Here is a 27,562-nt window from a genome sequence, read left to right on the forward strand (position 1 = left end):
TTGGTTAGAATGCACCTTGAGTACCTACTGGAGATGCTGTAATATGAATGAATGAAGTAATCCCAGAAGTCATATAGAGGACAGAAACAACCAGAGTCAGAGAAAGAGCAAAAGAACTGGTTCCACCAGACTTGAGTCTGAACATGTAGAACACATGGAAATTATACTATGTTATATATTCTTAAATAACCAGGGAAATTGGTGTACTAGTGTAATCACTATTTTCTTTTAAATTGAGATGATCAACATTAGAGTCTCAGTGTCAGAGAGTTAGTTGTACAGCGCCGAAACCCATCACAGCCCACCTACACCAATCCATTTGCGCGCACTAGGCTGATTTAAGAGCTGCCCAAATGCCTATTAAATGGTGTGATTATATCTGACTCTACCACCTCTTCCGGAAACAAGTTGCTCTTACTCTGCAAGTACAGAATAGTTGCAGATGCCAACTACTCTGTACTTTTAAAAAAAACTTCTCCCACAAGCCTCACGTAAAACTCCTCCCTCCAACCTTAGCTTTGATACCACGACCGCATTGTTAAGACGAAAATTTAGAGTAGACAATGTTGAATTAACTTCCGAAACACATACCAAGATGTGAGAAACATGGATTAGGAATAATCTCCAATCTGAACATTTTTTGTAGGACCGCCTTTTTAAGAATCAGACTTAGCATAGCGCTTCTGTTTGCAATGTATCGACACGGTCTGATTCAGGATGTTCTAAAATGGGAAAATATTAGAAGCTAATGAATAAATCTGTTACATAAAGCCAAATAAGAATAGCATCCTTTAAGAAGGTAATTTACCAAAAAGTTGTCCAGGCTACAAAAAGGGGGAGCTTACATGTTGCTGTTGGGAAATGTATCATTTACAGATGTACAATGCTTAATAGGGGGGATTGCCGAATAATATTCCGATTTATCAGCTGAATGCGCCCTCCCTCCTTCCTTACGATTGAACGAGCAGCACAGTTTTATGTGTACTTACATTTGAAAATGCTCTCTAGGAAAATAGTACATCTCGAAAGAACGCTTTTCATCATAAGAAGAATATGTTTTTGGAACAGATTGCAAGTGGGGAAAGCGCACCACGAAGGAATTATTAGCAACTGGCAAAGAGTTTATGAATTGAGGTCAGGACAGGAGAACAACCTATTAACAATCAGATGGAATTCCCGATTCGAGAGATACGAAGAACAACGCGAATCCTGTTCATCTGAGAGAAAAAAATATATATAGTAGAACAATATGTCTTGTTTAAGTTGTAATTATGTGGTAAAATTCCCCTAATTTTTTTATATAAAGGAAATATACTGAATAATTATTTAATGACTAACTCAGAGGACGGGGATTACTCCAATTTTAAAAGAATTCGGCAAATTTTTTAAAAAAGGCTTGGCTACATTGAAATCCTAGCTAATATTTTACCTGTGTAAAGAACATATCATTGGAAACATCCTCTGACGTGTTATCAAATTAGATATCCGCTGCCAAAGATCTAATTCAGTGTTATTACTTCGATAATCACTGATATAATGGCATAAAATGCTGGAAACATATGGCTACATATTTGAGAGCTATTGAAATCATTAAACTTTCTATGTTTTCAGGTCGTGGCCAAGTTGCTATGTATTTCCAGCATTATTCTTGTCTTAGATTTTCAACATTCCGTTTTAGTGATGTAAATATATCGCATTTCGACCACGGAAGATAATAGCCCCGTTTTATTTGGCGATAATGTTATGAGTTAGTTCCATGGTTAGGAACTTTAAAGTAACCCTTGAAAACATTAGTGCTCAGAAATTTGCGATGATTGCAGATGTCTGGAGAATTCATTTTCTTTGGAGAACTGAATATAATTGCGGGTTCTCGCCCAGGGAAAGCCACTCGCCCCGTGCCCAGCCACTCTCCTCGGGGTTAAGCGAGTCGGAACACTGCAGACCCCGGCGCTTCTACGTCAATGCCCCAATCCCCATGGCAACTGCCAATCAGCTAAAAGCGCAAATGTCCAAGGGAATCCATCCATTTAGATGTAAACGCAGTTTCAAACAAAAGAAAGTTAACGTGCAAAGTATAATGTCGAGTCGTAATCTCTTTTAATATGTAAGGCAAGCTCCTTTTGCTCCAAATTATTGCTGCCTTTAATTTCCTGCTAAAAGCCATATCTCTTCCCTCTACTGTCCCACAGCAAACGCATTGAGAATCATTGGGATGCTGTTAACACACAGGCGATAATATTGCAATAAATTCAGGTAATTTCAAGATCATAGTTATACTTTTAATCGTAGATTTTTAAAAACTGAAAAAAAAAACTACCTGTACCAACTCCACTGTTATTCAAAGAACGATTGGTTTACGGCCGGAATACTTTGTGTCAGGGAGGGGGAGGAGCGGCTGGTCGACGGGTGATGAGCGCTGGGCGAATTTGTGGAAGGGTGGACGGTTAGTTTGGTGTCCGTTCTGGGTAAATGCTCAGGTTTATCACTGCTGAGGCAGTGGCTGGGTATTGAGTGTAGTGGACGCAGTGTCGAATCTCCTCTTCCCTTCTGGTAGGGCTGCTGTTGCTAAGGTCCCGGATCCAGGGTGTGGCCGGCAGAGGCAGAGCGAGACAGCGGCGCCGGAGCCAGTGGGGCAGAGGCAATCAGCCGTGGCTGTTCGCGTCCCGTTACCAACCAGCCAGCCTCTCGCTGCCGTCTGCCGTTAACCCCGCACAAGGTCGAGGCCATGTGGGGTTACTGAGGGGGAACACGGGCAAGCAGTGGCTGGAAAGTCAGGGGCCGGAATCGCGGGAGCGGCTGCTTACCAGGTGCGGGGCGTCACTTCACCGGTTTGGGGTACTCGCGGCGACCTCGGGCTTCTCTAACGGACGGGAGGAAAGGCTTCAGCAAAATGGTTTAGAGAAAATGGGCGTTCGTTGAAGGTTTCCAGTGAAAGTGAATGTCATTGTATTGGGGGAGAAATTCCGGCAATTTAAAGCAGGATAGCCTGACTTTGGAATATTGACAGTCTAACCATTCGTGTAATTTGCAATAGCGGAATACGTCCCTATTCTCAATGCTAACGTGTTTGTAGTTTTCCCGAAAAGAAAAGCTAGTTTTGGCTTTTTTCAGTCTTGAATTTGATGTTCTGCAAATCTAAATCAACGATAAGTTGGATATTTTGGTTTTCGGGGAAAAAAAATAATTCTGCGTAACCTGTGTAGGATATAGCGGGTTAATGAAATAGCATTTTGCGTGCTTGTTTGATTTTAAAAACATTATTTACTGCACATATGAAATGATTTTTAATTGATATCTTTATCCAAAAACGTCCTTTGGATGGACCAAAGCGCATTTTTTAGAACAGCGCAGTAAGATAGTTGACCATAATTGATCAAATCACACAATGGGTTCATAGAAGTAGAAGAAAATTCTAGGTTACCATCATTTGTACTGGATGCTTTATTTTATTGCTCTTTATGATGGTGGCGGAATTGTGAATTAAGTACTAAGATGTATTGGTTCCTAAATACTCATATTTTGTAAGACTGATGAAGTCTCATCCGAATTTCTCGAAATTGCTTCCCAGGTACCATTGACAACTGCCTGATCATTTGATTACATTAGCATCTTTCAAGTTCTGAAATTTAGACGATTTGAGAACAAGTATTTCGATAAAGATGATTTAAAAATAGATTTGACAAAACGTTGTAATGTTTGCTTTTGTATATATTGTCCTGGATTTACCTTTACTTGTCCAAGGCATTTGCTCTGTGAACCAGGACTTTGTGGGTGATGCAAAGCTTTATTTTTAATGGAATTGTATTTAAGATACCTCAATTTTTATAAGGTGTATTTGAAGTATTGAAGTGGAATTGATATAATTTCTTTTCTCTACTGAATAAAAGTTAAATGTTTAAAGTAGATTATTTTTGAAAGGTTCTGCTTAAAGTGGTTTTCTGATTTGGATCAATTCTCATTCAGTCCCTATTTGTGTGTTTGGTTTTGTTTTGAGTAATGGTGAGGAGGCTACAGTTGCATGTAACATGGATAAATTTGCCTCCCAGAATTTCTGCTTTTGAAATCCAGTCATCTCTATGTGTTTGTTTGGCTTAACTGTGGTCAAAGCATCAACAGAAATTGAGGGTGCAGGCAGAGTCCATGTCCAAAAGAGTTATGTAGATTGTTTTGGTTTTTTAAGACAGTGGTTCTATAGCACTAGCACATCAGCCTTCCCTTTGCCTCCTGCCATTTTGAATGGTGAATTCCAAACCAGCACCACTTTTAAGGTGAAAGATTTTCCCTTTGTTCCCCTCTGGTCTTTCTGCCAAAGCTATCTTTAAGATTTCCTCTCAGATAATGACCTCTTTCCTTGAAGGAAATGGTGCCACTGTCCTCTATAGTTGAGAGATCCTCAAATTCTGTGGACCACTCCAGGTTAACCATTGAGATAAGGATTTTGTAGTGTTCTTTGTTGCTGTGTACAGCAGAAATTGGCTAGAGGAAAGACATTAAATCTGAATTGATACAATTGAGTGGGTAATTTTCTGTTATAGTGCAGCAAAGTTACTGTACTTCTGTTAAATTCATTTTGGAAGGAGAGAGGTAATCAAAAATTGTGACGAAGAGGAATATAGAGGATGCTTCAATTGTGCTTTTGCCTTTGCAAGATTAGGGTGGAAATTACAATAGCCAGTGTTGTGTTAATGTGGCTAATGAAAGGTCAGTGCTGGAGACAGAGTTCCAGCCCAAGAAATGAGTAGACAGTATTAGTTTATTCAGAGAATTAAAGGCATGTTGCATTGTTGGTGATGCTTTTCTTCAAGTGAGCATAAATAATCTCAACACCATTTGAGGAATTGTGCCTACTATATCATCCTCAACATTCTGCGCTCCTTTTTACAAAAAAAAACAATTGTTAGCTGAGGGTCTCTGTATAACTTTGTATTTTCCTGCAAAATGTTCACCTATTGTTAATTCAACCTTAATCAGAAGAGTTGGATGATTGCAAAGTAGAAAATGACATTCTGTGCCCCCCATATGTTTACTTAAAGTTAAGTGGCATGGAACTTTAAAAAAAATTGTATTTAACTAAGTTTTCATTTGGTATATTTTTCATTAAAAACTTGTTTTCTTCAGCAGAAGAAGAACAGAAAATTATTTACAATTCTGCACTCAGCAGTCTTATCAAGCGCAACTTAGTGCCGTAGTACTATCAGTGATGATACACAGGTTAGGAAGCAATTATGGAAAAGGAATTGGGTCAATTATATTAAATGCATCCTTGTTATTTTCAGCATTTTGCATTTAATTTCATAATTTTTATGTTTTGCTCTCATAGCATTGTGACAGTGTAACACAGGCTGTTACTCCTTTTTATACAAAATGATGCTTGTGTAATCCCACTGCTTTGACAGGAACAATTGGTGAGGTCTTACTGTAATAAACCAATGTACAGTCCTGAAGAAAGGTGGCAATAAATACCAAATGTAAAGTGTTTATTACTTGTGCAATAGCAATATTAATATTGTGTTAACAAATGCACTTATTAAAACAGCCAAACTTTTAACTGTACTGCAGAATTCTCTACTATTGTGAGTTAAATCAGTAGTTGACAAAATGAAACAGTGGTTCTGAATATAAAAAGCTATGCTGGAGATTCTGAGCAAGTTCAACAGCATCTGAGTTTAGGCCTATCTTTGATCAAATTTGGAATGTTTTAAGTTGTAGAGAAAAGGATGGAGTGGAGAGAATGAAGTAACTTGCTCTGATTGGGTGGAAACCAGGAAATTTAGAAGGCATGTCTCTGTTGTCCGGGGGATAGTGTAAGTTAATTGTAGTTGACCTGCATAGAGGTAGTGTAAATAATGAGATCTGTTAACAGTATTTGGGGGGGGGGGTGAAGGTAATTTGACAATACCGGAGGCGGGGTGAAGGTAATTTGACAATACCGGAACTGAGATGCAGAATAAAGCAGTTCTAGAGAAGAATTAAAAGAGAATACTGGAAATAGAAGGCTGGGTAAGATCTTCGGAGTGAAGAAAAATTGAGTTAATGTTACAGTTTGATTTTGAAACAGAATTGATTATTTCTTCCACAGCTGTGAATCACTGGATATCTGAAAGTGCTGCAATGTACAGGGGTAGACAAGGTGCAGTTCCATCATATGGTGGGCTTCATTGGAACCGTTTTTGAGGCCAATGAGGGGTCAAGATTTGGAGTGAAATGGAGAACTCAAGTGATAATCAACTGGAAGCTCAGTGTTGCTATTTTGAAATGAACAGTGATCTGTGAAATGGCCTCCTCAGTTTTGTTTGGTTTTTCCAACTTCTTCTAACAAGAACTGTATAGATTGTTATGTCAAGTCAAATTATGTACTTGGATAATGCGACCTATTGCCAATAAAAGGCAACATTTAAAAGTGTATGAAAATATTCTCTACTGTTTAGTTAAAAATTGATTGAGGTTTCTCAGAACATAGGACTGTATGAGCAGGCCCTTTGATCCAGCAATCGGCACGATGCCAATCTAACTAATTTCATTTGGCTGCACAGGGCCTGTGTCCTTCTATTCCTTGCCTGATCATGTTCTTTTTCGACATATTTTTGTTTAACAATGTCTCAATGTTGCGATAAAGAACAATAGAGGAAAACGTGCAAGTCTGCAACATAAAATGATTACATTTTTTGTTAAGCAGTTTTACTGTAATTCAATTTGTTGCTTAAGTACTTGGGCTGAAAAAATACTTTTAATTGTACGGAAACATACAAATGTTTGAATAGGTACAAGAGTCTGGCAGATTTGATTGTAACTTGAACTCTGCATTTCTGCCTGTGACGATGACTTTCCACTCTCTATAAATTTCTAAGTATTATGGAATGCCACGTCAAATCAACAATAGTGAAGCAGTGAAAAGCCCTGGATGTTTCACAACTGTATTAACACCAAGCTACAGCGAGACTGTGTTCTATATTGAGCGGGTATTGAAGTTGTATTGAAACCAATGATCGTGAACTTGGCCAAAGACAATAAGAAGTGCCTTAAAAGAAGTAAGAGAGTAGCAGCGTTCTAGGGTATTCCAGAATTTAGATGAGAATTTTTGTTTGTAGTTGAGAGTACCAGTAATACACCAGCAAGAGCAGAGTTGGAGGAGCACAGGGGAGCAAGACCATGGAGGGATTTGATTGCAAAGATGAGAACCATATATTTGAGGTCTCACTGAAGCCAGTGTGAGGCAGAGAAAACGGATGGGTGAATAGGGCATGGTGTAATTGGGATTTTTATTTATTTAGAGATAGTGTGGAACACGCCCTTTCTGACCCAATGAACCACACCATCCAGCAACCCACCTTTGTAATGTTAGCCAAATCACGGGACAATTTATGATGACCAATTACCCTGCTAACCAGTCTGTCTTTGGAAAGTGCGAGGAAACTGGAGCACCCGCAGGAAACCCACGCACTCGTAGGAAGGATGTACAAACTTCTTACAGCTATCGTCGAAATTGAAATCTGAACTCTGATGTGCCAAGGTGTAATAATGTTGCACTAGGTGCCACATTACCGTGGTCCCCCATCCCCCATACCTTGGGATGTGGCTGTCATTGTTAATTAGCTGAAGCCTATGCAGTGTGGAAGACTGGCCAGTAGAGTATTGAGAATAGTTTAGTCCAAGATAAATTGTGGCAGAGTTTAACAGGCTAGGGCAGAAGAGATGCTGGATGCCAGAAGGATGCACAGTTAACTTGGAGTGGAAAGAAGTGATCTTGTGAGAGGATGTTGAATTGGAAGCTGAGCTTAGTATTAAATAGGAATACAGAGCATCTTTCAGCTGCATACATCGGCTAAGGAGTGAAACCAGATGAGTCTGTAGAGTACAGCTTCTGTCAGGAATGGCATTTCAGCTTTTCCACTTTGTATAATCAGGAAATGTAAGTTCATCCACCAAAGCAGAGGTTCTAAATTCTTTTTCTGCACCTTGCATTGGTGATGATCTGTTTCTGCCCTATTTCTAAAGCTTGCAATACTGTTCAAAAGTCTTAGCCTCATGTTTAGAAAAAGATGTGAAGTGAAGGTTCTTTCAAAAATAAACATAGAACATAGAATAGTACAGCACAGTAAGGCCCTTTGGCCCACAATGTTGTGCCGACCCTGAAACCCTGCCTCCCATATAAGCCCCCACCTTAGATTCCTCCATATACCTGTCTAGTAGTCTCTTAAATTTCACTAGTGTATCTGCCTCCACCATTGACTCAGGCAGTGCATTCCACGCACCAACCACTCTCTGAGTAAAAAATCCTCCCTCTAATATCCCCCTTGAACTTCCCACCCCTTACCTTAAAGCCATGTCCTCTTGTATTGAGCAGTGGTGCCCTGGGGAAGAGGCACTGACTATCCACTCCATCTATTCCTCTTATTATCTTGTATACCTCTATCATGTCTCCTCTCATCCTCCTTCTCTCCAAAGAGTAAAGCCCTAGCTCCCTTAATCTCTGATCATAATGCATACTCTCCAAACCAGGCAGCATCCTGGTAAATCTCCTGTGTACCCTTTCCAATGTTTCCACATCCTTCCTATAGTGAGGTGACCAGAACCAGACACAGTACTCCAAGTGTGGCCTAACCAGAGTTTTATAGAGCTGCATCATTACATCACGACTCTTAAACTCTATCCCTCGACTTATGAAAGCTAACACCCCATAAGCTTTCTTAACTACCCTATCCACCTGTGAGGCAACTTTCAGGGATCTATGGACATGTACCCCGAGATCCCTCTGCTCCTCCACACTACCAAGTATCCTGCCATTTACTTTGTACTCTGCCTTGGAGTTTGTCCTTCCAAAGTGTACCACCTCACACTTCTCCGGGTTGAACTCCATCTGCCACTTCTCAGCCCACTTCTGCATCCTATCAATGTCTCTCTGCAATCTTTGACAATCCTCTACACTATCTACAACACCACCAACCTTTGTGTCATCTGCAAACTTGCCAACCCACCCTTCTACCCCCACATCCAGGTGGTTAATAAAAATCACGAAAAGTAGAGGTCCCAGCACAGATCCTTGTGGGACACCACTAGTCACAATCCTCCAATCTGAATGTACTCCCTCCACCACCACCCTCTGCCTTCTGCAGGCAAGCCAATTCTGAATCCACTTGCCAAACTTCCCTGGATCCCATGCCTTCTAACTTTCTGAATAAGCCTACTGTGTGGAACCTTGTCAAATGCCTTACTAAAATCCATGTAGATCACATCCACTGCACTACGCTCATCTATATGCCTGGTCACCTCCTCAAAGAACTCTATCAGGCTTGTTAGACACGATCTGCCCTTCACAAAGCCATGCTGACTGTCCCTGATCAGACCATGATTCTCTAAATGCCTATATATCCTATCTCTAAGAATTTTTTCCAACAGCTTTCCCACCACAGACGTAAGGCTCACTGGTCTATAATTACCCGGACTATCCCTACTACCTTTTTTGAACAAGGGAACAACATTCGCCTCCCTCCAATAAAGAAACAAAAGGTTTGTAAATATCGAAATATTTACTATAAAGAGCAGTAAACAGTAAAAAAAAATGATATTTGGTGTGACCACCCTTTTCCTTTAAAACTGTTGTGCATTTTAATAAGAAAATCGGATGGTAGCATCTTGGAGAACTTGCCACAGATCTCCTGCAGACATTGGCTGACTTGCTTCTGTCTCTCCAGGTAGTCCAAGATGGCCTGTGAAGGTCATATAATTTGTTGCAGAACTCCTTGTTTTCCTTTTCATTAAAGATAGTTCATTATGACCTTGGCCATGTGTTTAGGATCATTGTCCTGCTGCAGAATGAAGTTGGGACCAATCAGACACCTCCTTGAATGTATTATGTGACGGATGAGAATTTGTTTGTACTTAGCATTAAGAATTCCATTAATTCTGACCAGATCACCAACTGCATTAGGAGAAATGCAGTCCCAAACCTGCAGGGAACTTCACTGTTTGCTGCAGACACTCATCCACGTAACACTCTCCAGCTCTTCTATGGGCAAATTGCCTCCTGTGTGAGCAAAAAATTTCAAATTTTGCTCGTCAGTCCAAAGCACTTGCTGCCATTGTTCAACACCCTAGTCCTTGTGCTTTGTGTGTAGGTGAGTCTCTTAGCTTTGTTTTCACTTTGGAGGAATTGCTTTTTAGCAGCAACTCTTTGACGAAGACCACTTCTGACAAGACTTGTCTGGACTGTAGAGGGGTGTACTTGGGTTTCGGTGGTTTCTGTTTAGTTCAGAGCTGATAATAATGTTGGACTTTTTCTGATTTAGAAGGGACGCCAGTTTGATATATCTCTCATCTGCTGCACCACTGTGTTTCTGATCCTTAACCTTGTCCTTTATTTTGTGCTTCTTCAGAAGAATTCAGACAGCACATCTTGAAACTCCTGTCTGCCATGAAACTTCTGCTTGGGAGAGATCTTGCTGATGTAGGATGACCACCTTGTGCCTTGCTGCTATGCTCACTCTTGCCACAATTTGAAGGTTAAACTGCCACATCTGCCCTGCCACACCCTCACCTTTTAGGTTTGGTTGTCCTTTGCCCAGTTTGATTCCTTCTACGCATTTGTTTCAGTTTATCAGTTTAGTTCATTCATCTCATTATGTCATTGATCATTAGCACCTATCTGTTATTTTTGTTTAATCATGCGCTGGGCTAAATACATACAAAATAATCAAGTTTTTATTTGAAAAGTGCTCTATTAATGTTACTTAACAAAATACAAAAATTCTGTAGCATTTTTTGGAAAATGAATATTTGAAAATTAAAATTTGCTCTTTCCTACTGATATACTAATGCAAAAGACAAAAAGTAAACATCTAAAACAAAATTGATATAAAAATTCAGAGGTGCTTAGCTTTTATAAATGCCTTGCTCCCATCTTTGTAAAGTAGCCATATAAGGCCTGGCTATTTTTCTACCCACTTCTTCCCCCTACACCCCATACCCTATCCACCCTTTGGGACCTTTTCAAGCCAGGCAGCGTAGATGTGTGACGAGATGAAAGAGAGTATGAGAAAACTAAACTAGAAATAATCTTCACCAATAGATTATATTTCAATTTATAATATCAAATTACTCATCATAAACTGTGCACAGGGCAAATCCAAGTCTGGGAGATCCCAAATGAACTTGATTTTTATATTAAAACCTGCAGAATTCTTTTATATGCTTTGTAGATTGAATTTACATTGACTTGTGTTTCAAGTTTAGTTATATTGTAAAGCGCAAATGTTTTAGAGCATCTGAAAGTAAGTTTCAACTGTAGTCCATTTGTTAGAAGATATAACAATATTCAAACAAAGTTCAAATTCAAAGTACACGTATTATGGAAGTATGTACTCAAAAACTTCTATAGTTGTACTATGGAGAGCATTCTGACAGACTGCATCACTGTCTGGTATGGAGGGGCTACTGCACAGGACCGAAGGAAGCTGCGGAAGGTTGTAAATCTAGTCAGATCCAACTTGGGCATTAGCCTACAAAGTACCCAGGACATCTTTAGGGAGTGGTGTCTCAGAAAGGCAGCGTCCATTATTAAGGACCTCCAGCACCCAGGGCTTGCGCTTTTCTCACTGGTACTATCAGGTAGGAGGTGCAGAAGCCTGACGGGGATTCAGAAACAGCTTCTTCCCATCTGCCATCCGATTCCTAAATGGACATTGAATCTTTGGACATTACCTCACTTTTTAAAAAATATACAGTATTTCTGTTTTTGCACGTTTTTTAAAATGTATTCAATATATGTAATTGATTTACTTTATTATTATTATTGATTTAATTTTGTTTATTTTTTTTCCCTCTGCTAGATTATCTATTGCATTGAACTGCTGCTGTTAAGTTAACAAATCTAACATCAGATGCCGGTGATAAACCTGATTCTGATTCTGACATTATATAACCTTGAGATTCGTCTCCTAAAAGGCAGCCACGAAATTCAAAACCCCCCCCAAAAAAAGAGCAAATAGTATTTCTGAACTGAAGTCCGCAAAGGGAATCCCATATTCAGCGCATTTCAGCAGCACTGGGATAACATTGTTATTTGTTCATGTTAATGCAAGACAAATATTCTTCGACATCTGTCAAAAAAGTGTCAGGGATAAAAAAAAACATTAAAATACACTTGCAAACACGAGGAAGTCTGCAGATGCTGGAATTTCAAGCAACACACATAAAAGTTGCTGGTGAATGCAGCAGGCCAGGCATCTAATGATGCTGCCTGGCTTGATGCGTTCACCGGCGACTTTTATGTGTGTTGATTAAAATACACTTTTCAAAAATCACTAACAATTAAAAAGATAGGGTCCTAAGACTAATGTTTGAAATTTATTGCTCTGATTCTGCTGTATTCTTTTCCTTGTAGTATTGGAATTGTTTGTATAAAAGATTGTACCAGAAAGTAATTTGCCATTATGTCTGATCTTCCAGTAGTAAAATAATATTATACTTTTCTCGCACTGTACTACTTTGGCATTGACTTCAATGTCAGTCTTTTCTATTCTATCTAGTGAAGTTATATTCTTTACAATTTACAATGTTATCTTGATTGACTGTTTACAATTCAGACATCTGAGTTGAGATGCTCTTTGAAATGATAATAGAAATGAAGCCACCATAGTTACGCATGGGTAAACTCACTTTTCAGAAATTGGTTGTGCTCAATTCAGTCTTTATCTTTTTTAATAAAAAACAAATTAAGTGCCCAATGCTGAGAGTAGACTACAGAATGGAAATTAAATAAAATCACATTGGACAACATATTTATGAAATACTGTCGTATAGATATACACCTGCAATTCTAATGAACTTGAAATATAAATTTATTATCTGAGGTTTTTCATTTAATTTATTTCAATTTGCTTTCTGTAGTGACTAATGAATTTATATATAGTATGTAATTTGTAGTTTGAGTTCTTGAAGACTGGAGAATCATTTTACTTCAAACTATATGGAAATGGTTCACAACACATTGCATCAGATGCTGGGCAAATAGTTGTTTATAATTGTGCTCTTAAATCTAAAAAAATTGCAATATTAAAGGGTCAAAAGCTTTATTTTAGTCACCACCTTCTGACTAAAGAAATTTCTTATCATCTGTTCTAAAAGGGCATCCCTTTATTCTGAGGCTGTGCCCTGTGATGGCATACTCCCCCCACTATAGGAAACATCCTCTCCACGTCCACTCTGTCTAGGCCTTTCAATATTTAATAAGTTTCAATGAGATACTTCCTTATTCTTCTAAAATTCCAGCAAGTATCGATCGATCAAACACTGCTTGTATGTTAACCCTTTCATTCCAGGAATGATTCTCGTGAACCTACTCTGGGACCTCTTCAATGCCAGCACTTATTTACTTAGCTAAGGGGCCCAAAACGGCTCCCAACACCAAGTGTGGTCTGCAGTTCATCCTGTAAAACATCTCTGTACTTAATCTCTACTCTTTTGAGGACAATGTTATTAACCAAAATGAATGTAACAGGGAGCTCATACTGCCCTCTGAAGTGACCTAGAAAGCTACTCAGTTACATCAAAACTGCTACATTGGATAAAATCACACTGATTCCCAGTGTCAACCTAGACAATGGATTTAGATAAGGCAAAGTCGCTCCAGTTTTATTAACTTTGCAAAGGTCTCCATGCAGATATTGATGGATTGAATCATACTTGTAGAATTAGACCATAAAGACAATGTGTTGGACCCATTATTTGCTGTATCTCACCAGCAGGTCAGATTCGACATTCCAGAATCCATGAAGTGTCTTAACATCAGATCGAACATGGGGGAGGGAGCCACCGTCTGCTGATGCATTGATGGTCCTGTATGCTGCTCAAATAATGGATGCTCCTCAAGTATTGGAAGAAGCAAGAACACAAATTGTACTCTGCAGTTTTGCAAACTATCACACCATCATGTATGCTTTGATATCACTGTCACTGGTTAACTGGGTATTGTTCCTGAAGAACAAAGCTGGATGGAAGATAGAGAGTGAACCAACTTGAAATAAATCTTCTTTGACTTTGTTCTTGCCCTTCTGCCTGTTGCAGGTCATCTGCCCATGGTAATGTTGATAGAAATAACCAGTGCATAGACATTGTAGAGAAGAAATTCTGTCTTTATGCACATCTTCTGTTGAGTAGTGTGGAAATCCAATTGTGCTAAATGGAATAATCTCTAAATAGAATGGCATTTCAGCATAAAGCATCCAGGAGGTACTACAGATCACTAGTAGTAAACATGTGCACCACCTCAGTTTGTTATCTTGTGACGGTTTCTTGATTACTGTTGCACTTGAGCTAGGGGATCAATGCAGTCCAGAACAGCATACTGGAAAAGCATCAAGACAGATGAAAATTGGGTGGCAGCTTTGTGATCAAATGTACACATGCTTGTCACATCTAATTATGAATAATTTGTAGGCAGTTAAACAGATAAAAGAAGATGGCCCCCCCTCCCCCCAAAACAGTCCTGCTTGTGTAATGGTGATGCTCAACATGAGAGTAGGGAAGATCAAGTTTGCAACCATTGGCTGATTTGGCTCGGCTTTTCTCTGACAACCTGATTAACACAGAAACCACTCAGTCTTCAGAAAATTTAACTTCCAGATGGAATGACCACTCTATGGAATCAGAATCAAGTTTAATATCACTGGCATATGTCATGAAATTCTTTGTTTTTGTGGCAGTGGTACATTGCAATACATAATGATTAAGTAAATAGGTGTATGTGTGTGTAATTTTTCACTTTGACTTATCTGTCTGTGGTCTCCTACATTTTTAACAGTCAATTGTAAACTTTTAAGAAGAGCACCTCATCTGTCTGGATATGTTGTGATCTTCTGGACGATTGAATTCAACAGATTAGGATAACTCACTTTCTTTGTCAGAGCTAGTTAGTTCTGCAAAAAGGTATTAATTTATGATCTTTTTCTTCATTAGCATGGCATGACCTACTGTGCATTTCAGAGCACTTGCATGTTCCTCCCCTAATCTACCAAACACAACTTTTTCTTGTTTAACAGCTGCTGCCAGAACTGTTGAATGCTTCCAGGATTTTTAAAAATTTTTTTACAAGTTTTGAATTTGAAAAGACCAAATTCAACTGCACTAGATTCAGCAAAGGAGCAGACAACATCCTGGATGTTGTTCTGAAGATTAGTGTTCCAGAACTAGCGACAACTCTGTTGTTGCAATACACTTACAACATTAGTGTTGACCCTAAAGTGTGGAAAATTTCCATCCATCTCCTGTTTATAAAAGTAGGACAAATCCAATCCAACTAAACTCACTGATCACTTTATTTTTGACCTTGAGCAAAGTGATACTCAGTGTGATGCTCTTGACTCAATCATCACAGCTGCTGCTTCTGTGACCTTCCTTCTAGGAGGTTCGAAATGAGAGTGCTCACAAGGTTCAATTCCATCTGCCACTCTTCAGCAAATGAAGCAGTTCACTAGCAGGATAATGGTTTGGCATGGTCTAGATGGGCTGAAGGGCCTGTTTCTGTGCTGTAGTGCTCTGTGGCTCTTTGACGTCTACCTACATTTGGATGTGGGCTAATAGGGTCAGGGACGTCTTGGATTGCATCCACAGCATTTTGGAGGGAGAGCAGCCAGGTGTCTGGTACATATTGGGACCAGTGATATAGGAAGGAAAAGCAGGGAGGTCCTGAAGAGAGAATTCAGAGAGCCAGGCAGAAAGCGCAGAAGCTGGAGCTCCAGGGTAGTAACTTCTGGATTGCTACCTGTGCCACGCACCAGAGAGGGTAGAAACAGGATTATTTGACAGACAAATGGTTGGCTGAGAAGCTGGTGCGGGGGCAGGGCTTCAGATTCTTGGATCATTGTGATTTCTTCTGGGGTGGGAGAGGTATGACCTGTACAAAAGTGAAGAGTTGCAACTGAACCAGAGGGGGACCAATATTCTCATGGGCAGGTTTGTTAGAGCTTTTGGGGAGGATTTAAATTAATTTGGCAGGGGGATGGGAATCGAGTGAAGAGACTCAGGATAGGCCTGATGGTTTTAAGAAAAAGCAAAGATAGCATACAATCAGACTTGTCAGGAAGGGCAGGCAGATGATGGGACAAATTGCAGCCAGCAGGGTATTGGGGATGCAGAATCAAAAAGGATAACAAATACAGTACTCAGTGTTATATCTCAATGCACGGAGCATAAGAAATAAGGTAGATATTGTTGCACTTTTACAGATTGATGGGTATGATGTTGTGGGCTTCACTGAATCATGGCTGAAGGATAGTTGTATTTGGGAGTTGAACGTCCAAGATTATGTATTTATTGGAGAGATAGGAAGGTAGGCAGAGGGGGTGGTGTGGATCTGCTGGTAAAGAATGCCATCAAATCATTAGGAAGATATGGTACAGGATTGGAAGATGTTGAATCCTTGTGGGCTGAGTTAAACTGCAAGGGTAAAAGGACCCTGATGGCATTTATGTACAGGCCTCCAAACAGTAGCTGGGATGTGGACCACAGATTACAATGGGAAATAGAAAAGGCGTGTCAAAGGGCCAATGTTACGATGGTCATGGGAAATTTTAACGTGCAGGTAGATTGGGAAAATCAGGTTGGTGATGGATCTCGAGAATGAGTTTGCGGAATTCCTACAAGATGGCTTTTTAGTACAGCTTGTTGAGCCTACTTTTGGGTCAGCTGTACTGGAATGAGGGTTATGCTGGAGGCAATTAGGGAGCTTAAGGTTAAGGAACCCTGAGAAGCCTGTGATCACAATATGATTGAGTTCAACTTGAAATTTGACAGGGAGAAATTGAAGTCTGATGTAGCAGTATTTCAGTGGAGTAAAAGAAATTACAGTAGTATGAGAGGGGAGTTGGCCAAAGTAAATTGGAGGGAGATGCTGGCAGGGATGACAGTAGAGCTGCAATGGCTTGAGTTTCTGGGAAAAATGAGGAAGGTGCAGGATAGATGTATTCCAAAACCAAAGGAATACTGAAATGGCAAATAACACAACCATAGCTGTTAGCGCAAGTTAAAGCTAATGTAAAAGCAAAAGAGAGGGCATACAGCGAAGCAAAAATTAGCAGGAAGATGGAGGATTAGGAAGCTTTTAAAAACCTACAGAAAGCAACTAAAAGAATCATTGGGAGGGAAAAGATGAAATATGAAAGCAAGCTAGCAAACAATATCAAGGTGGATAAAAAAGCTTTTTCAAGTATATTAAAAATGAAAGATGGGACTGGATATAGGACTGCTGGAAAATGAGGCCAGAAAAATAATAATGGGGGACAAAGAGATGGCATATGAACTAAGTGAGTATTTTGCACCAGTCTTCACTGTGGAAGGCACTAGCAGTACATCAGATGTTGTAATGTGTGAAGGAAGAGAAGTATGCAGTTACTATTACAAGGGAGAAGGTGCTCAAAAAGCTGAAAGACCTAAAGATGCAGAAGTTACCTGGACCAGATGAACTGCACCCTCAGGTTCTGAAAGAGATGTCAGTAGAGACTGTGGAGGCATTAGTAATGATCTTTCAAGACTCATTGGACTCTGGCATGGTTCTGGAGGACTGATAAATTGCAAATGTCGCTCCACTCTTTAAGGAAGGAAGAGGCAGCAGAAAGGAAATTACAGACATGTTAGCCTGATCTTGGTGGTTAGGAAGATGTTGGAGTCAATTGTCAAGGATGAGGTTATAAGCACTTGCTGACACGGGACAAGATGGGACAAATTCAGCATGTTTCCTGATGAATCTGTTGGAATTCTTCGAAGAGACTACAAGTAGGATAGATAAAGGGGATGTAGTGGATATTATATATGTGGATTTTTAGAAGGCCTTTGACAAGGTACCACACATGATGCTGCTTACCAAGTTAAGAGCCCATGGTATTACAGGAAAGTTTTCTAGGATGGTTAGAGTTTTGGCTGATTGGTAGGAGGCAGTAAATGGAAATAAATGGATCCTTTTCTGGTTAGCTGCCAGTGACTAGTGGTGTTTTGCAGTGGCCAGTGCTGGGACAGCTTCTTATGCTGTTTGTCAATGATTTAGATGATGGAATAATTGACTTTGTTGCTAAGTTTACAGATGATATGAGATTGGTGAAGAGGCAGGTAGTGTTGTGGAAACAGGAAGACTGCAGAAGGACTTGGACAGATTAGGAATATGGGCAAGAAAGTGGCAAATGAAATACAATGTTGGAAAATGCATGGTAGTACACTTTGGTAGTAAAAATAAATGTGCAGACTATTTTCTAAATGGAGAGAAAATCCAAAACTCTTGAGATGCAAAGGGACTTGTGAGTCTTTGTGCAGAACACCCTGAAGGTTAACTTGCAGGTTGAGTTGGTGGTGAGGAAGGCAAATGCAATTTCCAGAGGTCTAGAATTTCAGAGCAGGGATGCGATGCTGAGGCTTTATAAGGCATTGGTGAGGCCTCACCTTGAGTATTGTGAATAGTTTTGGGCTCCGTATCCAAGAAGAGATGTGCTGGCATTGAAGAGAGTTCAAAGGAATTTCATAAGGATGATTCTGGGAATGAAAGGGTTATCATATGAGGAATGTTTAATAGCTCTGGACCTGTACTCACTGAAATTTAGAAGGATGAAGGGGGACCTCATTGAAACCATTTGAATGTTGGATGGCCTAGAAGGAGGAGATGTGGAAAGGATGTTTCCCATGGTGGGGCAAATCTAGGACAAGAGGACACTGCCTCAGGATAGAGGTGTGTCCATTTAAAACAAAGATACAGAGAGATTTCTTTAGCCAGAGGGTGGTGAATTTGTGGAATTCGTTACCACAGGCAGCGGTAGAGGCCGGATCATTGGGTGTATTTAAGACAGAGCTTGATAGGTTCTTGATTGACCATGGCATCAAAGGTTATGGGGAGTGGGGTGGCGAATGGGGCTGAGAAGGGGGGATTAAAAGGATTAACTATGTTTGAATGGCGGAGCAGACGATGGCCAAATTGCTTAATTTTGCTGCTATGTCTTATGGACCAGTAACAGTCAATCCACTAGACTGCCACATCTAACCACTTCCTCTTGATGTGCTTTGCATTTGCTCTGATCAATTCCCCCCATGACATCCTTGAGCAACTATGATAAACAAGGCATATGATATACTTGTCCTAATTGGTCAGGGCATTGACTATGAGAGTCAGGAAATCATGTTGCAGCTGTATAAAACTTCAGTTAGGCTGTACTTGAAGCATTTTGTGCAATTCTGGTTTCCTCATTACAGGAAGGATATGGAGGCTTTGGAGTTGGTCCAGGAGAGGCTTAACGGGCTGCAGCCTGGAGTACAGCTAATTAGAGGAGAGACTGGACAAATTTTGGTTGTTTTCTCTGAAGTATCAGAGGCTGAGGGGAGAACTGATAGAAGTTTATAGAATTTAGCGTAGTTAGGGTAGATAGAATTTTTTTTCTTCCGGGTGGAAGAGGGCTTTCAGGTAAAAGAGGGAAAATTTTAAAGATCACAAACAAGAGACAACTTGCAGATGCTGGAACTCCAAGCAACACACACAAAATGCTGGAGGAACTCAGCAGGCCAGGCAGCATCTATGGAAAAAGAATACAGTTGATGTTTTGGGCTGAGACCCTTCAAAGCTCTCCATTTCTTTCTGGATACCAGACCAGACCAGTTCCCCTCCACCACCACTCTCCTCTAGAGGAACTTATCCTCACTCTTAATAATTTCTTTGGCTCCTCCCATTTCCTTCAAACAAAAGGTGTAGCCATGGGCACTCGCATGGGTCACAGCTATGCCCTCCTGTTTGTCGGCTACGTGGAACACTGTTCCAAGCCTGCACCGGAATCACTCTCCAACTCTTCCTAAGCTATACCGACTGCGTTGGTGCTGCTTCCTGCACCCACGTGGAGCTCATCGACTTCATCAACTTTGCCTCTAACTTCCACCCTGCCCTCAAATTTACCTGGTTCATTTCCGACACCTCTGTCCCCTTTCTCGATGTTTCTGGAGACAGCTTATCTTCTAATGTCTACTATAAACCCACTGACTTTCACAGCTACCTGGACTATATCTCTTTCCATTCTCTCAATTCCTCCATCCCTGCCACATTTGCTGTCAGGATGAGGCTTTTCATTCCAGAACCAAGGAGATGTCCTCCTCCTTCAAAGAAAGGGGCTTCCCTTCCTCCACCATTAATGCTGCCCTCCCATCCTCCCACCACCCCACCAGGAATAGGGTTCCTCTGTCCTCACTAGTACCCCACTAGCCTCTGCATCCTGCACATATTTCTCTGTAACTTCTGCCATCTCTAGCGGGATCCCACTACCAAGCACATCTTTCCCTTCTTCCCCCACCCCCCACTTTCTGCTTTCTGCAGGGATTGCTCCCTATGCGGCTCCCTATGCGACTCCCTTGTCCATTCATCCCTCTCTACTGATCTTCCTCCTGGCACTTACCCTGGCAAGCGGAACAAGTGCTACTCCAGCTCCCTCACTACCATTCAGGCCCTAACAGTCCTCGAGGTAAGGGGACACTTCACCTGTGAGTCTGCTGAGGTTATCTACTGTATCCATTGCTCCCGATGTGGCCTCCTATATTTTAGGGTGACCTGGCACAGGTTAGGAGAACACTTCGCCGAGCACCTACACGCTATCCGCTAGAAAAAGCAGTATCTCTGTGGCCACCCATTTTAATTCCATTTCTCTTTGCCATTCAGGCAGGTCAGTCTATGGCCTCCTCTACAGCCACAATGAGGCCATATTCAGGTTGGAGGAGCAACATCTTATATTAAGTCTGGGTAGCCTCCAACCTGATGGCATGAACATTGATTTCTCGAACTTCAGGTAATGCCCCCCACCCCCACCGCCCTCTCCCTCTGCTTTTCCCTTACTCACCTTATCTCCTTACCTGTCCATCACCTCCCTCTGGTGCTCCTCACCTTTCTTCCATGGCCTTCCGTCGTCTCCTATCAGATTTCCCCCTTCCCTTTCACAAATCAACTTCCCAGCTCTTTACTTCACCCCTCCCCCTTTTGGTTTCACCTATCACCATCTGGTCTTCATCTCCCTCCACTTTCTTACTTTGACTCCTCATCTTCCTATCCAGTCCTGATGAAGGGTCTCGGCGCGAAATATTGACTGTATTCTTTTTCCTAGATGCTGCCCAGCCTGCTGAGTTCCTCCAGTATTTTGTGTGTGTTTGTAAGTTTTAAAGATGTTTGGAGCAAGTTTTTTTTTTGGTGGTGTTCCCTGGGATGTACTGCTAGTCGTGGTGATGGAGTAGATATGCTAATAGTATTTAGGATGCTTTTGGATTGGCACATGAATGTGCCTGGAATGGAAGGATATGGATCAAGTGCAGGCAGAAGGGATTAGTTTGTTTTGGCGTCATGTTTGGCACAGATGTTGGCTAAAGGGCATGTGTTCTCTGCAAAATATGACAAAAGCTGTTGTGGTATATTCCTCTTGCCTTCAATTTTACCAGGATGCTACACTTAGTTGTCCTCAGTGATGCTGCAGTTGCTGTGTAAATGTTGAAGACCAGTATTGTTCACCCAGAGGTATTGAACTGATGATCGATTTCAGATTTCTCCTGAGATTCCCACCATCAGTCTTAAGGGCATCAGGATAATATCAAGGGCAGCAGAAAGCATCCATATGGTGATGTCCAGGGCAGTCAGTCTCACCACATCCTTGACCTGAAGCAGAGTGATACCCAACCTGAGTATTGATTAGTAAATGCTTCTTGTGGCACTTGTCAATGTCACCTTCCATCACTTTACTGCTGATTAAAAGCAGTGTGGATGGCAATTTGTCAGAATGGATTTATTCTCCTTGGGAAGAAAACAAACCTAGGTGATTTTCCACACTGTTAGGTAGAAGCCAGTATTGTTATTGTACTTTATCACCTTAATCTGGGGTGCAAACTAATCCAGAACCCAGTCTTACTGCCGAGATTTTATCTGCTGTTGCTTCCTGTGCTTATCAGCTGTTCCTTGTTATCATGTGGAATGAATATATTTTTCTGAAAACTGGCTTCTGTGCTGGAGAGGATCTCAGGATCTATTTTGTCAGTTGGCTGATTATATCCGGGTGTGTTTTGCCTGCAGCACTCCCAACATAGTTGGCATTCTCTTCCCTCAGTAGCTGCAGAGCCTCGGTCACTGGTACGTTCATGACTCAATGAATGTTGGACCAGGTTCACAGGGCTGGATAGCATTCTCCTGCTCATGTTTTCCTTCATTATTATGCTCTTGTATAATCGGGGTTTATGTTCTCAAAGTAGCTGGCTGGCTGTTAGTTCAGGTAAGCAAATCCTTTAATGACTGTTGACTCTTCATTAAAGATATTGTGGTAATGGTACTGAAGTAAAATATCATCCTTGGTTTGACTGAATGGCATTATAGGCAGTGGGAGTGAAATGTTATAATGATAGGTGATCTTTATTTTTTTCCAAAAGTTAAAACTTTAGAAAATAAGGAAGATGGAATCCTGGAGTCCTTGCAACTCCCATGTGAAGTAATATTGTATGATATATTACTAATCTGTCTCTCTTCAGAAATTAGGCCTAAGATATTACATAGAACATAGAATAGTACAGCACAGTACAGGCCCTTCAGCCCACAATGTTGTGCCAACCCTCAAACCCTGCCTCCCATATAAGCCCCTACCTTAGATTCCTCCATATACCTGTCTAGTAGTCTCTTAAACTTCACTAGTGTATCTGCCTCCACCACTGACTCAGGCAGTGCATTCCACGCACCAACCACTCTCTGAGTAAAAAAACCTTTCTCTAATATCCCCCATGAACTTCCCACCCCTTACCTTAAAGCCATGTCCTCTTGTATTGAGCAGTGGTGCCCTGGAGAAGAGGTGCTGGCTATCCACTCTATCTATTCCTCTTATTATCTTGTTCTCCTCTATCATGTCTCCTCTCATCCTCCTCCTCTCCAAAGAGTAAAGCCCTAGCTCCCTTAATCTCTGATCATAATGCATACTTTCTAAACCAGGCAGCATCCTGGTAAATCTCCCCTGTACCCTTTCCAATGTTTCCACATCCTTCCTATAGTGAGGTGACCAGAACTGGACACAGTACTTAAGTGTGGCCTAACCAGAGTTTTATAGAGCTGCATCATTATATCACGACTCTTAAACTCTATCCCTCGACTTATGAAAGCTAACACCCCATAAGCTTTCTTAACTACTCTATCCACCTGTGAGGCAATTTTCAGGGATCTATGGACATGTACCCCGAGATCCCTCTGCTCCTCCACACTACCAAGTATCCTGCCATTTACTTTGTACTCTGCCTTGGAGTTTGTCCTTCCAAAGTGTACCACCTCACACTTCTCCGGGTTGAACTCCATCTGCCACTTCCCAGCCCACTTCTGCATCCCATCAATGTCTCTCTGCAATCTTTGACAATCCTCTACACTATCTACACCACCAACCTTTGTGTCGTCTGCAAACTTGCCAACCCACCCTTCTACCCCCACATCCAGGTCGTTAATAAAAATCACGAAAAGTAGAGGTCCCAGAACAGATCCTTGTGGGACACCACTAGTCACAATCCTCCAATCTGAATGTACTCCCTCCACCACCACCCTCTGCCTTCTGCAGGCAAGCCAATTCTGAATCCACCTGGCCAAACTTCCCTGGATCCCATGCCTTCTAACTTTCTGAATAAGCCTACTGTGTGGAACCTTGTCAAATGCCTTACTAAAACCCATATAGATCACATCCACTGCACTACCCTCATCTATATGCCTGGTCACCTCCTCAAAGGACTCTATCTGGCTTGTTAGACACGATCTGCCCTTCACAAAGCCATGCTGACTGTCCCTGATATGATATTGAGTTTTTTATGATATTGAATTCATAAAGATCCAGTGGTTTGTTTCTGCTGGCTTGTATATTTTAGGAATTGTTTCCTGTCTTTCTATCTAGTTCTGTTATGTGCTGCTTTTAGCTGGAAAGTATTTTGTAAAGTGTAGAGGTAAAAGTACAGGTAACTGCAGGATTATGATTAAAGTAGGAAGTTATGAGGGGTGATTGATAAGTTTGTGACCCAAGGTAGAAGGAGTCAATATTAGAAAACTTAGCACATTTATTTTTCAACATAGTCCCCTCCTACATTTACACACTTAGTCCAGTGGTCGTGGAGCATATGGATCACTTCTTTGTAGGAGTCGGCATCTTGGACCTCCAGTAAGTGGTACACAGCAAGGGTGATTGATAAGTTTGTGGCCTAAGGTAGATAGAGATGAGTTATTAACTTCAAACTTTCTGCATAATCACTCAAAGAGTTGAACTGCACGTGCATGTAACAGGAGCTGTATAACTCATCTCCTTCTACCTTAGGCTGTGAACTTATCAATCACATCCGCTGTGGACACTTTCTGGAGGTCCAAGACGCCGACTTCTACAAAGAAGGGATCCGTATGCTCCACGACCGCTGGACTAAGTGTGTAAATGTAGGAAAAATAAATGTGCTAGGTTTTCTAAAATACATGTAGACGCCTTCTACCTTAGACCACGAACTTATCAATCACCTCTCGTATGTTGTTTTGAGGCCCTGAATGTATAGCCTTTAAATGGCCATAATTGGATACCTTTTCACTTAACAAGCTTTGGAGGAATTTATGACATTTTCTAAAAATATTATTGGGCAATTGAACTTTTCAGTATCCTGTTGAGAAGTACAAGGTCAAGTTTTAAGTAACCTGCACTTGTGCTTTCAAAGTATCAACAATTTACAAAGGTGTTTTATGAACCATTTGGAACAGAACTGGATGACTGCGATCAGGGAATATACCTTAATTTTAGAAGTTTACATGAATAACTTGATTTTTTTTAAATGGTTTTTGTCCCAGGTTAAGTAAATAGGTGGTAAATGAGGAAGCAATGGGGAAATGTAGGATTCTCCTCATTGGATTAACGTGATCTGTCGCTCCTCGTGTAAACAACTTCATCTGAACACAATGCATAATGATCCAAGAATGTTTACTTAGTAATATTCGAGGGTCTAATAGGTGTAGATTAGCAGTGGGCACTGTGAATCATTCTGCATTCCAGAATATTTTATAAACCATGTGAATGTGGGCTTTCTTGGCCTGATATTGGCAAGTCTGAGGGTATTGTTTTCATGTGTTATCCAAACGAAGTCAAAGCTTTCCATTATGCCTTCGTTATTTGTTATAATTATTGCTGCTGAAAAAAGTAGTTGCATCATAACTTTAACAGTAGTGGCGTCATATTGTCATGATACATAGGAGCAATGCCACACTAAAAAGGTGGAAATGAAACTTAAATATTGTGACTTAATGGTCTTCGTACAGATTAGTGACATGCACTGCAAGACAAAACTGATGGGAGAAGCTGAACTGGCATTAATAGTGAATTGCATAGGACGTTATAGTTTGCCTCATTATGGTAAAGCTGAGAGACTACCATTAAAAAGAAAATCCCATGCCATGTGATTATTTCATGTCTTTCAGACATATGACAAGACTGAGCTATCTGCTGCATTTTTAACCTGTAAAATGAAACAGGACTCCTGATAGAATGCAGATGTTGATTTAAGTATTTAGCATTTATCTTCTCAACTGACCTATTTGCATTTAAAATGGTGAGTATTAAAACACGCCAGCATATAACTAAATGAAACTAAAAATTTGATCCAGTCTGAAAGATTGGAGAAAATGTAGTGTAGGCCATTTGCTTGTACCTTCATTAGCTTTCTTGTTCCTGAGGATTTTCATTTGGACTAGATGAAGAAAAATTAATGAATTTCAAGTCTGAATCACAACAGGAAAGAGTTTTTTAAAAAATGGAATATGTAACTAGGAATGAGAAGTATATTTTATGGAGAACTAGCATGGCTTCAAGACACATGATTTAATTTTATTAAATTTATCAAAGTGGTAGAAGGTCTGATGGACATTGCCTACTTCGACCTTCTATGTAATTGTCAGGCTTTGGTGTGGCAGAAATGTGCTTATGTGATCTACAGGAAGCATTGTCTACAGCTCAATATCAAGAAGAGAGAATTTAAGCCAGTGGTCCCTAACCACCGGGTTGCAAAGCATGTACTACTGGGCTGTGAGGAAATGATATGATTTGGCGATAAGAAACGATATTAGTCAGCTGCACTTTTCCTCATTCCCTGTTACGCACTGTTGAACTTGAACACCCCCCCCCCCCCACACCTGGAAGGACTGTATGGGGCCCTGAGTGGTAGTGAGGGAGGAGGTGTAGGGGCAAGTATAGCACTTGTCTGCTTGCAAGGATAAGTGCCAGGAGGGAGATCAGTGCAGAGGGATGAATGAACAAAGGAATTGTGTAGGGAGTGATCCTTACAGAAAGCAGTAAGTGAAGGAGGGAGGGAAAGTTGTGCTTAGTGGTTGGATCCTGTTGAAAATGGCGGAAGTTGCGGAGAATTATGTGCTGGACGCGGAGGCTGGTGGGGTGGTAGGTGAGGACAAGAGGAACCCTAGCCCTGGTAGGGTGGGGAGAGAGCAGACATGCGTGAAATGGAAGAGAAGCGGTTGAGGGCAATGTTGATGGAGGAGGAGGAGGGGAAGCCCTTTTTTTTTTTTTTGAACCTACGCTCTGTCTGCCAGAAAATGCGGGATCTCACAGTGGCCACCCATCTTAATTCCACTTCCCATTCTGACATGCCAGTCCATGGCCGCATCTGTTGTCGCAATGAGGCCACACTCAGGTTGGAGGAACAACACGTATTTCTTCTGGGTAGCCTCCAACCTGATGGGATGAACATTGATATCTCGAATTTCCGGTAATGGCACCAACCACACCCCCCCCCCCGCCCATTCCTCATCCCCTTTTCCCTCTCTCACATTATCTCCTTGCTTACCCTTTTCCCTGTCTCTCATTATCTCCTTGCTTACCCTTTTCCCTGTCTCACATTATCTCCTTGCTTACCCTTTTTCCTCTCTCACATTATCTCCTTGCTTACCCATTGCTTCCCTCTGGTGCTCCTCCCCCTTTTCTTCCATGGCCTCCTGTCCTCTCCTATCAGACTACCCCTTCTCCAGCCCTGTATCTCTTTTCACCAATCAACTTCCCAGCTTTTACTTCACCCTTTCCCTTCCCGGTTTCACCGATCACCTTGTTTCTCCCTCCCCTCCCCCCACCTTTTAACTCTGGCTCCTCATCTCTTCTCCCCCAGTCCTGCTGAAGGGTTTCAGCTTGGAACATTGACTGTACTCTTTTCCATAGACACTGCCTAGACTGCTGAGTTCCTCCAGCATTGTGTGTGTGTTGCTTGGATATCCAGCATCTGCAGATTTGTGGGAGGTGAGAATCTCCGCACCACTTTACATTTTACAGTTTCCTACTCCTTTTTTTTCAGGATATCATTGGTGGTATATGTTCTGTTTCGTAATTTTAAAACATTGAAATAGATCAAAGGAGGGCAGGAGGCTGAATTATGCATCCAATTTTGCGTTTACTTTAAGCGAGGCATGCACGTATCACATGGTAGTGTACTGACATATACAATTTGTGTATTTTTACATATAGGCACAATGAATTATATAAGCAACAAGGAATGCTTAATGTGTACAATATTACTCAAATATTACTGAAAT

General features: G+C 41.0%; 1 protein-coding gene across 2 annotated transcripts in view; it reads left to right on the forward strand.

Annotated features, from left to right (window-relative positions):
• Window positions 1-2,180: 2,180 nt before the first annotated feature.
• LOC140196327 (guanine nucleotide-binding protein subunit beta-4) overlaps window positions 2,181-27,562 on the forward strand; it is a 52,395-nt gene continuing 27,013 nt past the window's right edge. Inside the window, exon 1 of one of the 2 annotated variants that reach the window (XM_072255324.1) lies at window positions 2,181-2,253. The gene's annotated coding sequence lies outside the window, so the exon portion shown is untranslated. Of the gene's footprint in view, window positions 2,254-2,410; window positions 2,808-27,562 lie in introns of those variants that run through there. The other variant, XM_072255322.1, reaches the window with a different exon arrangement.

This window comes from Mobula birostris, chromosome 4 (assembly GCF_030028105.1).
Source record: "Mobula birostris isolate sMobBir1 chromosome 4, sMobBir1.hap1, whole genome shotgun sequence".
Taxonomy (NCBI): Eukaryota; Metazoa; Chordata; class Chondrichthyes; order Myliobatiformes; family Myliobatidae; genus Mobula; species Mobula birostris.